This window comes from Talpa occidentalis, unplaced genomic scaffold (genome assembly GCF_014898055.3).
Source record: "Talpa occidentalis isolate TD23 unplaced genomic scaffold, MPIMG_talOcc4v2.1 talOcc4.3, whole genome shotgun sequence".
Taxonomy (NCBI): Eukaryota; Metazoa; Chordata; class Mammalia; order Eulipotyphla; family Talpidae; genus Talpa; species Talpa occidentalis.
The window spans coordinates 73,596,677-73,608,712 of NW_023603184.1; the positions used below are offsets into that span (position 1 = coordinate 73,596,677).

Sequence of the window (12,036 nt, forward strand, 5' to 3'; positions counted from 1 at the left end):
CATCTTTTAAATTTGTGAGTTTAAGAAGGAAATGCACATCTTGTCTAGGACACAACATCCTGTTAGCTGGCTGAGGAACTGTCTAAAGAACAATGCATCTTTATAAGCAGTTTGTCACAACTGGTTAGTTTTTAATACCATGGAGGTTTCATACCTCTTTTGGAATTGCAGCGTTTTTAAAGTAGAAATGTGTATTTCTTTGTAGGCAGTGTGCTTTCTGGGAGTAGTTTTTGTGGCCACTTTGCTGTGTAGTAGCTCAGATTTGGCAGTATTTCTTGGCATTCTGGCTGGCTCAAGAAAGAGAATCCAGAGTCACTGTCTAATGCTTTAGTCACTAGCTATATGTGCAATTGAACACTTGAAAATGTTGCAAGGAGAACTAAGGATGGAATTTTTAATTTTTTTGTTTCATTTTTTAAAATTTAAATACTGATTTAACTCAGTTATTGGAAACTTTCGGTTACTGGAGAAACTTAGGTGACTGCACTTTGATCAAAATGAAAGTTTTTTTTTTTTTATTTTGGAGATTTCTATGCAGTTTTAAGAAATAATATAAGAAATACCCCTGTATTCTTTGTACTCAACTTTTCCAATAACATTTGGCAAAACTATAACACAAGATCACAACCAGATCTATATTATAGAGTTAGGTCCAGAGCATTTGTACATCCTTTTTGTACTTTTATAGTTGTACTCACTTCTCCCCCACACCTCCCTCCCTGACCCAGGCAACTGTGAATCTGTTCTCTATGTCTGTAAGGTTGTCTTTCCAACAATACTACATAAATGGAGTTATGTCATAAGCATTTTCTTAAATCTGGTTTCTTTCACTTAGTTCAGTTGATATTTGTTCATGTCTTTGCATGTTTCAAATTGAAAATTTTGTTCCTTTTTATTGTTGAGTAATATTCAAATGTATAAAGATAGGGCAGTTTATCTAGCCACTGACCTGCTAAAAGGTCGGTGTAGTTTTACCCATATGGGGTACTAATGAATAGTGGTATGATAAGCATCTGTGTACAGGTTTTATGTGAACATTTTTTTATTTAACTGGAACAAATGTCCAAGTGTATAATTGATGGATTATCTGGTTGTTGGATTGTTGCCTGTTCAGTTTTATAGTAGATTGCCAATTTTTTTTTTTTTCAGTGTGATTGCATACTTTTGCATTCCCACCAGTGGTATAAGAGTGAGCCCTTTTTTTCTGATCTTTACTGTGGTTTTATTAATTCTTATTGGTGTGTGGTATACATTTACTTTTTCAACTGTAATTTTTATGAAATCATATATCAATCAAGTATTTTTAAAGAAAATTTTACATCCAAAGTGAGATGTGCAGTAAGTATAAAGTGTACACTAGTATAACAACACACACCAAATACTAGAAAATGTAAAACATCTCAACAACTCTTTATATGGATGACATGTTAAAAGAATTTTAGGATACATTGGCTTGGGTAAAATGTATTAGTGAAATCAATTTCAGCTGTAGAAATTTTACTTTTCTATGTGGCTACTAAAATTTTAAAATCACGTGGTAGCTCATGCTGTATTTTTATTATAGTTTTTGTCCAGACTATGAAGATTACAGAGTTCACCTGGTCCTCCAGATGGAGGAGTATTTTTTTATATAGTATAAGAATCAGCAAATATATTTGGTGAAAGACAGGCTAGTAAATACTTTGGACTTTGTAGGACATAGAGTTTCTGTTGCAATTACTACTCAACTTTGCTGTTGTGGAACAAACCCATAGATAATATTTAAATGAAAGTGCATGACTATGTTCCAATAAATTTTATTTACCAAAAACAGGCAATAGATCCAATGTCCATTCATTGCCTAATATAGATATTTCAACAGAAGGAGTTTAATGGGGAACTGGATGCAAGATCTGATCAGCTCAACAGTGGGTAGTGATATCGCAAAAATTGGAACCACTGGAAACCACTTCCACTCTTAAAGTTGGAGAGATAATAAATGGGAGGAGGGGTGTTCTCAAAGATCATCTGATGCTAGCTAGTACCACATTGGGGGCTACCAGTGAGGGGTTGGGACCGTGGAGGGAATGACTGTCCACTGGATCAGACACTGGAGGAGTCCCGTAGCTGCCTTCTGTGCCCCTGTGCTTCTAGTCTTCCACCAGGACCTTCAGTGAGTGGACCTACATCTGGAAGGGAATCTGGGAAATGTAGTTCCCTCCAAGGCAGAACACAGTCTGAGAAGCATGGGAAGGGGCCTGAGAGAAATGCCTTTTTACACCACAGATTAAACCTAAAAATTAGGGAAAGTAGGAGCGTTGAGCTAGCCTGTTGACCAAGAACAGCATTTTGTGCAGCATATTTCCTTCCTCCGTGTGGACTCTTTTTAGGTAGTTTTGTTATTTAATCCCTTAGGGAAGATGGTTAGTCAAGAAAGAATAAGATAAAAATCCTGAAGACCAGAGTCCTCAGATGGAGTTATCAGTGTGTCAGTAAGTCGTCAGGAGCAAGGGAGATGTGGTGGCAGTGATGGAATATGAGTTGGCAGTTTGTAGCTGGAGGAAGTGTGACAGTATTTCCCTCCGGGTATGAGCCACCCATATAATATGAGATTGGAAAATAGGAAAACAGAATTTCACTTCAAATTCAACTGAAGGACATGATGTTTCTTTTGTCCCTTCTGGTTTATTTTTTCTTCTTCTTTTACTATTAGAGATAAGGCAAAATCTCAATTTTGCTTCAATATGTTCCTGAGCTCCCAGAACTGGGCTTGAAAGTATCAAGGGAAAGGCTATTTATTACATGTTCACCCCTCTTTGAAATGGCATCCATCCGTGGAAAATTCCCTCCTTTTTTTCCCTCATTCTCTCCTATAGAGATGTTTTCTAGATTTTTACAACATACCCTTATTCATATTTAAGAGAGACATTTCTTTCCTATTTCTTTTCATTTCTGAACTTATGTTCTATTGTCTCATTGTCTTTTCAGGAGAAAGGGGCAGGCTTGACTGCTTGGTGGATTTTGGAGAAGAATTTAAGAATTTGTGACTCAGCCCTTTACACTTTCTCAGGAAACAGTGGCATGCTCTCTGCTTTATTGTTTAGGGACCTCACTTCTTTGTAGGCAGTCTTTAGTTAAGAATTGCTTGTGGTAGGGAAAGAAGTGGTATTTAGTATTAGTAAGGCTAAGGGTCTAAATTTATATTTTCTTATCAGCATCATCATTTATAAAAGTGGATTCTCCATACAATTGGTTCCTGAATTTGTTTCTCAGTTGGTTGCAAATTTAGAATAGAATAGAGATATGATATATTTATTGGGTCCATCTAAAACCTCCAAAATTAAGCACCTGTTTCCCAGCATCACTGGGGTGACCTGAAAATAAGAAACATGTATTAACATATCTGTACTAAACTTTATATTTAATACATAACCAGTGTCAGATATTCTGCCAGTGAGTACACACACACCTGTATACAAGCAACACACACACAATTCTTAGTTCTACATATTGTCAGCTTAATATTTTTTGCAATTTTACACATCTCAGAAAATAATGTCACCATCTATTCAACTTTTGATGCAAACATGATTATCACTGGATTCTTATTTTCCTTCCTACCCACAGTGTCCAATCCATATGCAAGCTGTTTCAACTCCAGTTCTAATATATATCCCAATCTGACAACATCTGACCATGAAAACTACTACCTTTCTAGGCAAGCAACCATTATCCCGCCTCTAGATTCTGTAATAGCCTCCTATCTGATCTTATTCTTCCATTTGCTACCTAAAGTCATTCCCCAAGTGGCCAGGATGAAATAGATCATTTATGTCATTCTTCATCATAAAACCTTTCAAGAGTTTCCTGTAAGACTAAAAATCTATCTGGTCTTCTCACCAAGCAAGTAAAAACCACATATTAGCCAGCCCTGCATCTCTCTCTTTTATCTCTGTGTCTCATCGACACTGAACTTTTGGCTCTTACTTAGAAGTATACAATCAGCTTCTGCCTTGAGAGTTTCACATGTGCTATAATTTTTGTCCCATGTGATTGCCCCACAGATTTTGCCACATACTTCCTTTCTCAACTAAAATATAAATATCCTCTTCAGAGGTACACTCTCTGATCTTCCTGTCTCAATCAGCCCTCCTGACTAATTGGATTATTTTTCTAGCTATCATCCTGTTACGTTTTTATCCCAGGATTTCACAATCCAGTCACATGACCCCACCTACTTAATATGAAGTGGGGGTAATAGACACAGAGTTCCTGACTGGCAAACTGCTAACCAACAATAATATTCTAAGGAAGGAGAAATACAGATTTTGTTGGAAAGTAGACAGCTCTGCCATACTTGCTCCTCTGGATACATATTTCTGTGCATAGATTTTTTGTGACATAGAGTATACACTCATGACCTTTCCAAGCAAAACTAACTAGAGTCCTACTCAGATACTGCATTCATCTTCAAGCCCAGGATCTCTGAGTAATGTTCAGTTTTTTCCATCAGACCCATGTATATTTCCTTATGTTCAGATAATTGAAAAAATTAAGCTATTAACATCATCATTTATAAAAGTGGCATTCTCCACACAATTGGTACCTGAATTTGTCTCTCAATTGATTGCAAATTTAGAATAGAATAGAGGTGTGATATATTTATTGGAGCCATCTAAAACCTCCAAAATTAAACACTCTCCCCAAGGTAGAAAGGGTCAACATCTGTATAACACAATTCGTGTTCAGAAAAGAGAAGATGGAGAAACACGATGCAGTCAGCAGTTTAGGGCAATGAGAGAGTCTTTTTGAGAGGAATTGTGAATGCTCTTTACTTTTCCAGTGCGGGAGTTTTCTGTTTTTTTATTGACTTGATATTGGTTTATAATATTATGTAGCTTTCAAGTGTACATCACTTGCCTTCCTTTTATATACTTCATTGTTGTTAACCAAGGACCAGCACAAGTGTAAATCTTGGAAAAATGATGAAGCCTTTACTGCAGACAGTTTGTAAACTGGGAACACCGTTTCCTGGGACAAATGAAGTGTTTCCCCCACCCCACACAAGAAGAGTAGGGTTTAGGAACTTAAAAATGCAAACTAGATGATAAAAGTCACAAAATGAAAAATTAGTTGTGAATTGTTTGACTATTGAGTCCAAACCATAGAGCAGCGCTCATTGGCCTTTCCACATTTTGAATTGGCATCTGCAAGGGTGTGGTGGTTGTGGTTTTCTGAGAATGCAAGGGCTGTGCTGAGCCCCGGGTCCTGGCATAGCTGTCTGACTCTCTTTCATTTTGACTAAGTCCTTTTTTCATAGATTTCTGGTTTCAGGGTTGTATTCTCAGCATTTTGGTTATTATCATGATGACTAACAAAAGTGTAGCTTCCATCCTCTATCACTCAACTGACTCCTTTTACCAGCTTTAGCTCCTCCATCTTCCTTTCCAGGAATCACTATTTTGTGCTTGTAGGCTAAGAGTTTGCTTCAGTTTTGTTTTGCTTGCTTGTTGGTGTTCTTTATCCAACATGTATGGATTATTTTGGGAGACACTCTTTTCTCCATTGTTCTGTGTTTATTTGCTTGCCTTCTAAGAACTCTTCCTCATTCAGTTTCTCTGAAGTGAACTTAGGGAATTTGTCTTCTTTGGAGACAATGTAATTTTTGCAACTTGTATTCTGTTCATGAAATTTTGGGTGACCAAAGATTGCTTTTAAGGATTTGAAACTCCGAGGCTCTTTAAAGGCTAGACTCGGTTTCTTTGGCAAAAAATTTCCCTCACAATTTATTAGCCTTTTGATCTATTTGCTTCCAATCAATGTTGTATATTCTTCTACTCCCACCCAGAGTTCTTTCCTATATATCATTTTTGAGACTACTGTTTTCCTTGCTTCTTCAAACTTCCCACTCTCATTCAGAGCCTTATCTTGGCACCAGAAATGATATGCATGCACTGGAAAGAAATATGCATATTCCAATTGTTGTTTCTTTTTCCTGCTGAGTCTATTTGTTTAAATTATAATTTTTAATAAGTATTTGTCTTCATTCTTCAGTCCTATCTCCTGATGTTTAGGTTCATTGATCATTTCTCTCTCCATCCCAGCAAGTCTCTTAGTTTCTATTTTCTAAGCAGTCATCTTTTCCCTGAGCTTATTGTTTTCTTATTATATGTTGGGAATAGCAATAAGTATAACTCAACATGAACTAATAACTCAAAAGTTAAACTCCCTGTAGGTAAAGGCTAAGTAGTGCTGGGTCAAGTTTCCCAGTTGTTATGGCGATAGTGTTCTCAAATATTTTTAACTGTATAATGTAGGTTATATTTCTGGCTTATGCTATTTCTAGTCTATGATACATCTATTCAATGCTACTCACTGCTTCACCATCAATTTAATGCCACATACTTAGATTACTTTGATGGCAGCACTCAAATCAAGGTGCCATGTTCTGTAATGTGTAGGATGGCTGACTGCTATAACAAATCGACCTCACAATATAATTCATTAGCCATGGATGACTATTTATCACTCAGAGAAGTCCAGAGCTGGTCATTCTGGGGGCAAATGTCTTTCCTCCCTGTAGTGATTCAGAGATCCTTTTGTGGAGCCTTCTCCATTCCTTTATATTTCTTCATCTAGGTCACAGAAAGAGAAAGAGAAGTTGGGGTTGCACCCTAGACCCTATTCCTTGTAATCTGCTCACAAGGAACAAAAATCTCTTTAAGTCACATTCTGTTGACAAGAAGTATTCACATAATATGCAAATATCACATTTATATACAAAGGGAAATGAGAAATTTAATCATAGCAGAACATGACAGATATGTTATATAAAAGAAGAAATATATGTTGGTCATTCAGCTATCTTTGTCTCTATATTTGTGCTTGTGTGTGCTGAAGTTTCTATTTATCTTCATTAAAGTATAAACTCTAGGCACTCATAGATTTTCTATTTGTTCATTGGTATATCCTGAGGACACAGAACAGTGTTTGGATTAGAGTAGGCCCTCAATAAATATTTGTAAAAGAAATGAAAATATGATTAATAAATTGGACTCTGGGGTACATGATCCTGACTCTGAAATTTATTATAGGCTCAAGATATTTGCTTGAATTTCCTCATCGTCAGAGAATAAAATATTATCTACAACATAAAGTGAAAGTCAAATGAGATAATGTATGTATCTCTTTTAAGCATTGTTATCTGCATATAGTAAGTATTTAATAAATATTACTTTTGTTATTCCTGCTACTATATGTGTGTATAACTATACAAATATAACATGTAATAATTATTTTATATTATTAAAATATATAGTATATATATTTAAAATATATGCCATTATTAATGTGATTATTTTTTACCTAAGTAGGAATTTAATGTTAAAACAATTCACTGCTTTGTATTCATAAGCTTAGAGGATTTTATTCCTACCTGAAGCAAATTGGGAGCCTTAAAAAAGGAGTATTTATTATCTCACAGTACTAAGATAGTCATCTGATAGAATCATATAATAAACAGCAGGGATCCCTGTATCCTTTACACTGGGTGTGCAGCAAATAACTTTCAGATAAAATTTCATGGAAAATTTAACTATTCACAAGTTATCCAAAAATATCAGCTGCCTTAATAAATTATATATAAAAGGGAAATTTCATTGTTCCTTTCGAAAACAGATATTACATTATATCTTTGCCACTTTATATGTGACATGTTTAGGAAATGAGGAAAGCATCCTAACTTTCAATTATTCAGTAAATGGTTATTTAACACCTACCATCTTCTAATCACTGTGCTAATTCCTGTGATTACAGCTATAAGCTAGAGGAGAGAGAGGTTATAGTCAAGAAGGAATATAATTGAGAAATGGAGTGCTAAGTTACAAGTGCTAGGATAGAAGATCATATAGCACCCTTTGGATACTGTTAGAAAGGGCCTCATGCAGTTTTGGGGTCTCAGATGGTGTCCCAGTGGAAAGCATACCTATCCTCAGACCTGAACAGGTAAACAAAGACAGTCAGGTAAACAAGCTTTGGATTTTTGATGAGCTAGATTTGACTCTTTGTTATATATTGAGGTATATTAGAAAATATAGAAAAATATAGAGTTGTAGATATGCCTTTCTATATGTAATCAACCAAAGAAAACCACTGTTAATTTTCCAGCTTGTTTCATCTCTCTGTGTAAATTTTATTTAATTGAAATAGTCAAATATGGAATATTTCCTGTTTTGACACTTAGAATAATATTGTAAGCATTTCCATTTCTTTCATAAACATTGGTTAAAAGATAGCCCATCTTACAGATAAACTCCACATTTTCTTTGTTGTAAATTGAGTTTTCCATTTTATTTATATATTTTTCTAAAGATTTATTTTTTATCTATGCAATAGCTGGGGTACAGTCCAGAGGTACAGGAGGGTGAGGGGATTCACCAGAAACAGAGTGGGGAGCAGAACAGACAGACAGACCGAAAGCACTGCTGAGGGGAGTAGCGGGAGAGACAGGAGAAGTCTGCCGCTCCATGTGGATTTCTCCCTGGCCAGGCTGCGGACAGCTTCACCGTGCTGTGCTCAACCCACTGTGCCCCCGGGGAGGCCCCGTTTTTTATATTTTAAATATCACTGGAAATTAGTATTATTTTAAAAAGACATTCAATGATATGCAAACATATTTGTCATAATACACCAACATCTACATATCCTGAGGGAAGCCCAAAAAGTAAAACTGAGGAGGGATTAATTTTCCTTGACTACTATGAATGCAAAAGTGTATTCTTCTGATATTTATAAGCTGTCTGCTCTCTCCTCAATGTCTGTTTCCCATTGAGCCCATTGAGTATTACTCTGAACCAAGTGATCTTTTATGTGGTCCTTCAAAATGTTGGCCAGTCTTGAGACACTTTACTGTGGTACTTCTGTTAGACTTTAATAAGCTAACATGTATTGGAAATGTACAAGAGAAGAAATATGTCATGAAATGATAATTCCTAAAGTTGTTTGATCACAGTATTTATTTATAAAAAGTGTCTCATAGGAATAATGCTCCAGATAGCACAGCTTTAAAAAGAGCAATTATTACAATTTTTAGGCAGTTTGTTGCAGGTTGAAAGATTATAGGAATTGAGGCGGGAAGAGTTGTACTTTCATTCAGCTCATTTTAGTCAAATATTTGTGTTCTATATCAGACTGCTACATCCCAAAGAGCACATATTGGTATATGAGAAATGGCTCCTGCTCATAGCGGTTTTTAATGCACCACAAAAATTGAGTTTGTGTGTGCACGCGTGATTGTATATGTGTAGATAAAACTTGGTAGTAACAACACAAATACAAATATATCTATTTTATATTCTCCAGGAAGATATGTAGGGTACTTAGAGAAAGGATATCTTCTGATTGGCTGAGGTGCATTAGGAAAGCATAGTGTAAAAATGTGGGTGTTGGGGTGATACCCTTGAAACTCTTCACTGGTGATATGCAGTACCGGATTAGGTTTAACCAGAATGTTTATAGATATCAGACAAAAGAGCGCAGCTTACTAGTTAAAGAGTCTGGGCTATTAGTCAGAAAGTTGTGGGTATAAATCTGAACTCTAAATTCAGGAGCTGTATGACTTTGAACTAATACTTTAAGTTTGCTGGGTCCCAGCTTTCCACAGGGAGATAATCAGTGTGTTGTAAAGATTTAGGGATGACATATTTTAAGTACTTGGCACAAAATCAGTGTTCAATAAACTAGGCTGTAGTTCTTGTCATTGCTATTATATTTATTATTAACATTTATGTCCCTATTACCTGCATGCCACAAAGAACTACAGTGAAATGTAAAGTAGCAAAAAATATTGATATGCTATTACCAATTCTTTAGTGAAAGTAGTCTCAGCAGTCTCTTATTTTTACTGCAGCCATTGTATTTTGTCATGTTATCTTAGACTCAGTATAACAGGGGTGAAGCTAGACTATAATCTCCATGAGGGAAGGCTTACATAACTTTTGTTAACAAGTATATACCCAGTGACTAGCATAATACCTAACTCATAGTAGAACCTTATTTAATACATTCACAAATTAGAATAATGAAATATATTTGTTAAATATATTTCCTTTAAAATTATCTAATGTACCTACCACATCCCATTTTCTTTCCTATATATTATATCATTTACCAACCATTGCTTGTATTTCAGTGTGCTTGGCTATATACTCAGAATCTTACTTAGCACAACATTCCATGGGCATGTTGAACAAAAAAGATTTGCTTTATTCATCTTAATATTTGACCTTATGTCTTTTGTTTGACACTTAAATCTCTTACTTGAATTTGCTGGTCTCCTGAAATAAATTATATTTCCTTATGGACAAGGGTTCTGTTTTAGTCATCTCTGTATATACTAGTTCCAAACCCTGCACCAGACAAAAACTGAGTGCTGAGGAAGTATTCTTTGTGTCAATAAGAAAATGTTTCCCAGTTGGTGACTAAACTTACAATATTCTGCATCTATCCCAGGCCTTTCCCAAAAGGAAAAGTCATCTCCAGCGGATGCCTGCCAACACGCGCTAATGCCCTACTTTACTTAGAATAGCTCTGGATCACCTTAGACTGTATTAGGACACATAGTAAAGTTAACTTTTCATATAATTTGTCCAAAAAGTCCCTCCAGGCAGGTTCTACTTATCCTGGAGTCCAGATAATAATAGACATGAAGTGCTCCTTGTAGCAGGTTTCTGGAAAATTGCAGGAAAGGCAGATTTTCTGAAAATTGTATTATGGTCTCAATGCATATTGGAACCATCTAATAGATCATTTATGGAGCATAAAAATACCATACCATATATTTAGTGTCCTCTGACATGTCATTTTTATAACACTGATTTTCATTTCTAGTATTATGTGGTACCTTTAGGAATAAATGGTAGTGGATGGTTAGAGTTTACAGAAGTTTGGGATTTTTTTTTCCTTTATATAATTTTATACTGATCACTTCAAATGGAAACTGCTAAAATATGTATCTGCCTTTTTAAACAGAGGCTACAGAGCAGAATTTATTTTTTTTTCTAATGGTTTAGTTGTTATGGATCAGCTAACATTTGCTGAAATTCAGTTGCATCGATTAGCTGTAAAAAGCACTCCTAAATTCAGTGACCTAAATTAACATAATTTCATTATTTTATATGTATCCACAGGTCAGCTATAGGCTCTCTTGATCTGGACTGAGCCCGTCTGTAGTCAGTTAGAGTATCTAATAGAAGCTGGCAGATCTACATGGTCATAACTGGTATGATGCATTCCTGCTCCATGGGTTGTCTCATACTCCTATAGGTTAGCCCAGGCTTGGTCATGTGAGAGTGACAGATGTACATGGGGAGCAGGTGTACACAGGACCTCTTGAGACCTCTATCATTACTGGCAAAGTTACCTTTACCACATTCTTCCAGCCAGAGTGATCACAAAGTTAGCCCAGGTTCAGAAGAGTTCAGTCCTCATCTTGATAGAATTTCTGCAAAAGTTATAGATACAGAGGAGTTGGTAATGTGAGGCTTTTTGTTGCCAACTGACTATATCATCAAGAAAGAATGAGCTTTGGAACTTTCGGCTACTGCTGCTATTAACCTCAGATTGATGTGAACTTTGAGCTGTGCTGTTTGCTTTCTGGTAGATATGTGTGTCTCTTTTTTTGTATCTATGGCTATTTCTATGACTGTATTGTTTTCCATAAATGAAAGTATTCCATATATTTCACAAGTTCTAAGAGGGAGGACAGGATGGCACACCTATATTTTTTCTGTACCATTCTATCTCCACATCGTAGCACATGATTTAGGACTCATTAAAGGAAGAATGTATGCATAAATGCTTTGATGATTTGTAGTATTTTGAATCTGGATAGACTTGTAAAATTCCCCAGTGTTTTCTGTGTTCTAAAAGAAGCTAGTGCAGATAATACTTTCCTGCCTCTGAGGGGTATTACAAGGATTAACTAATGTCAGGAAAGGGCTCTGATATGCCTAGATGAAGAGTGTCCTATAACTAAAATGTTTTATTGTTATAATACCA

The 12,036-nt window shown here is 35.8% G+C and overlaps 1 protein-coding gene across 4 annotated transcripts in view; it reads left to right on the forward strand.

The window, feature by feature from the left end:
* THSD7B (thrombospondin type 1 domain containing 7B) overlaps positions 1–12,036 on the forward strand; it is a 1,502,545-nt gene that overhangs the window by 916,227 nt on the left and 574,282 nt on the right. The gene's annotated exons all lie outside the window — the stretch shown is intronic.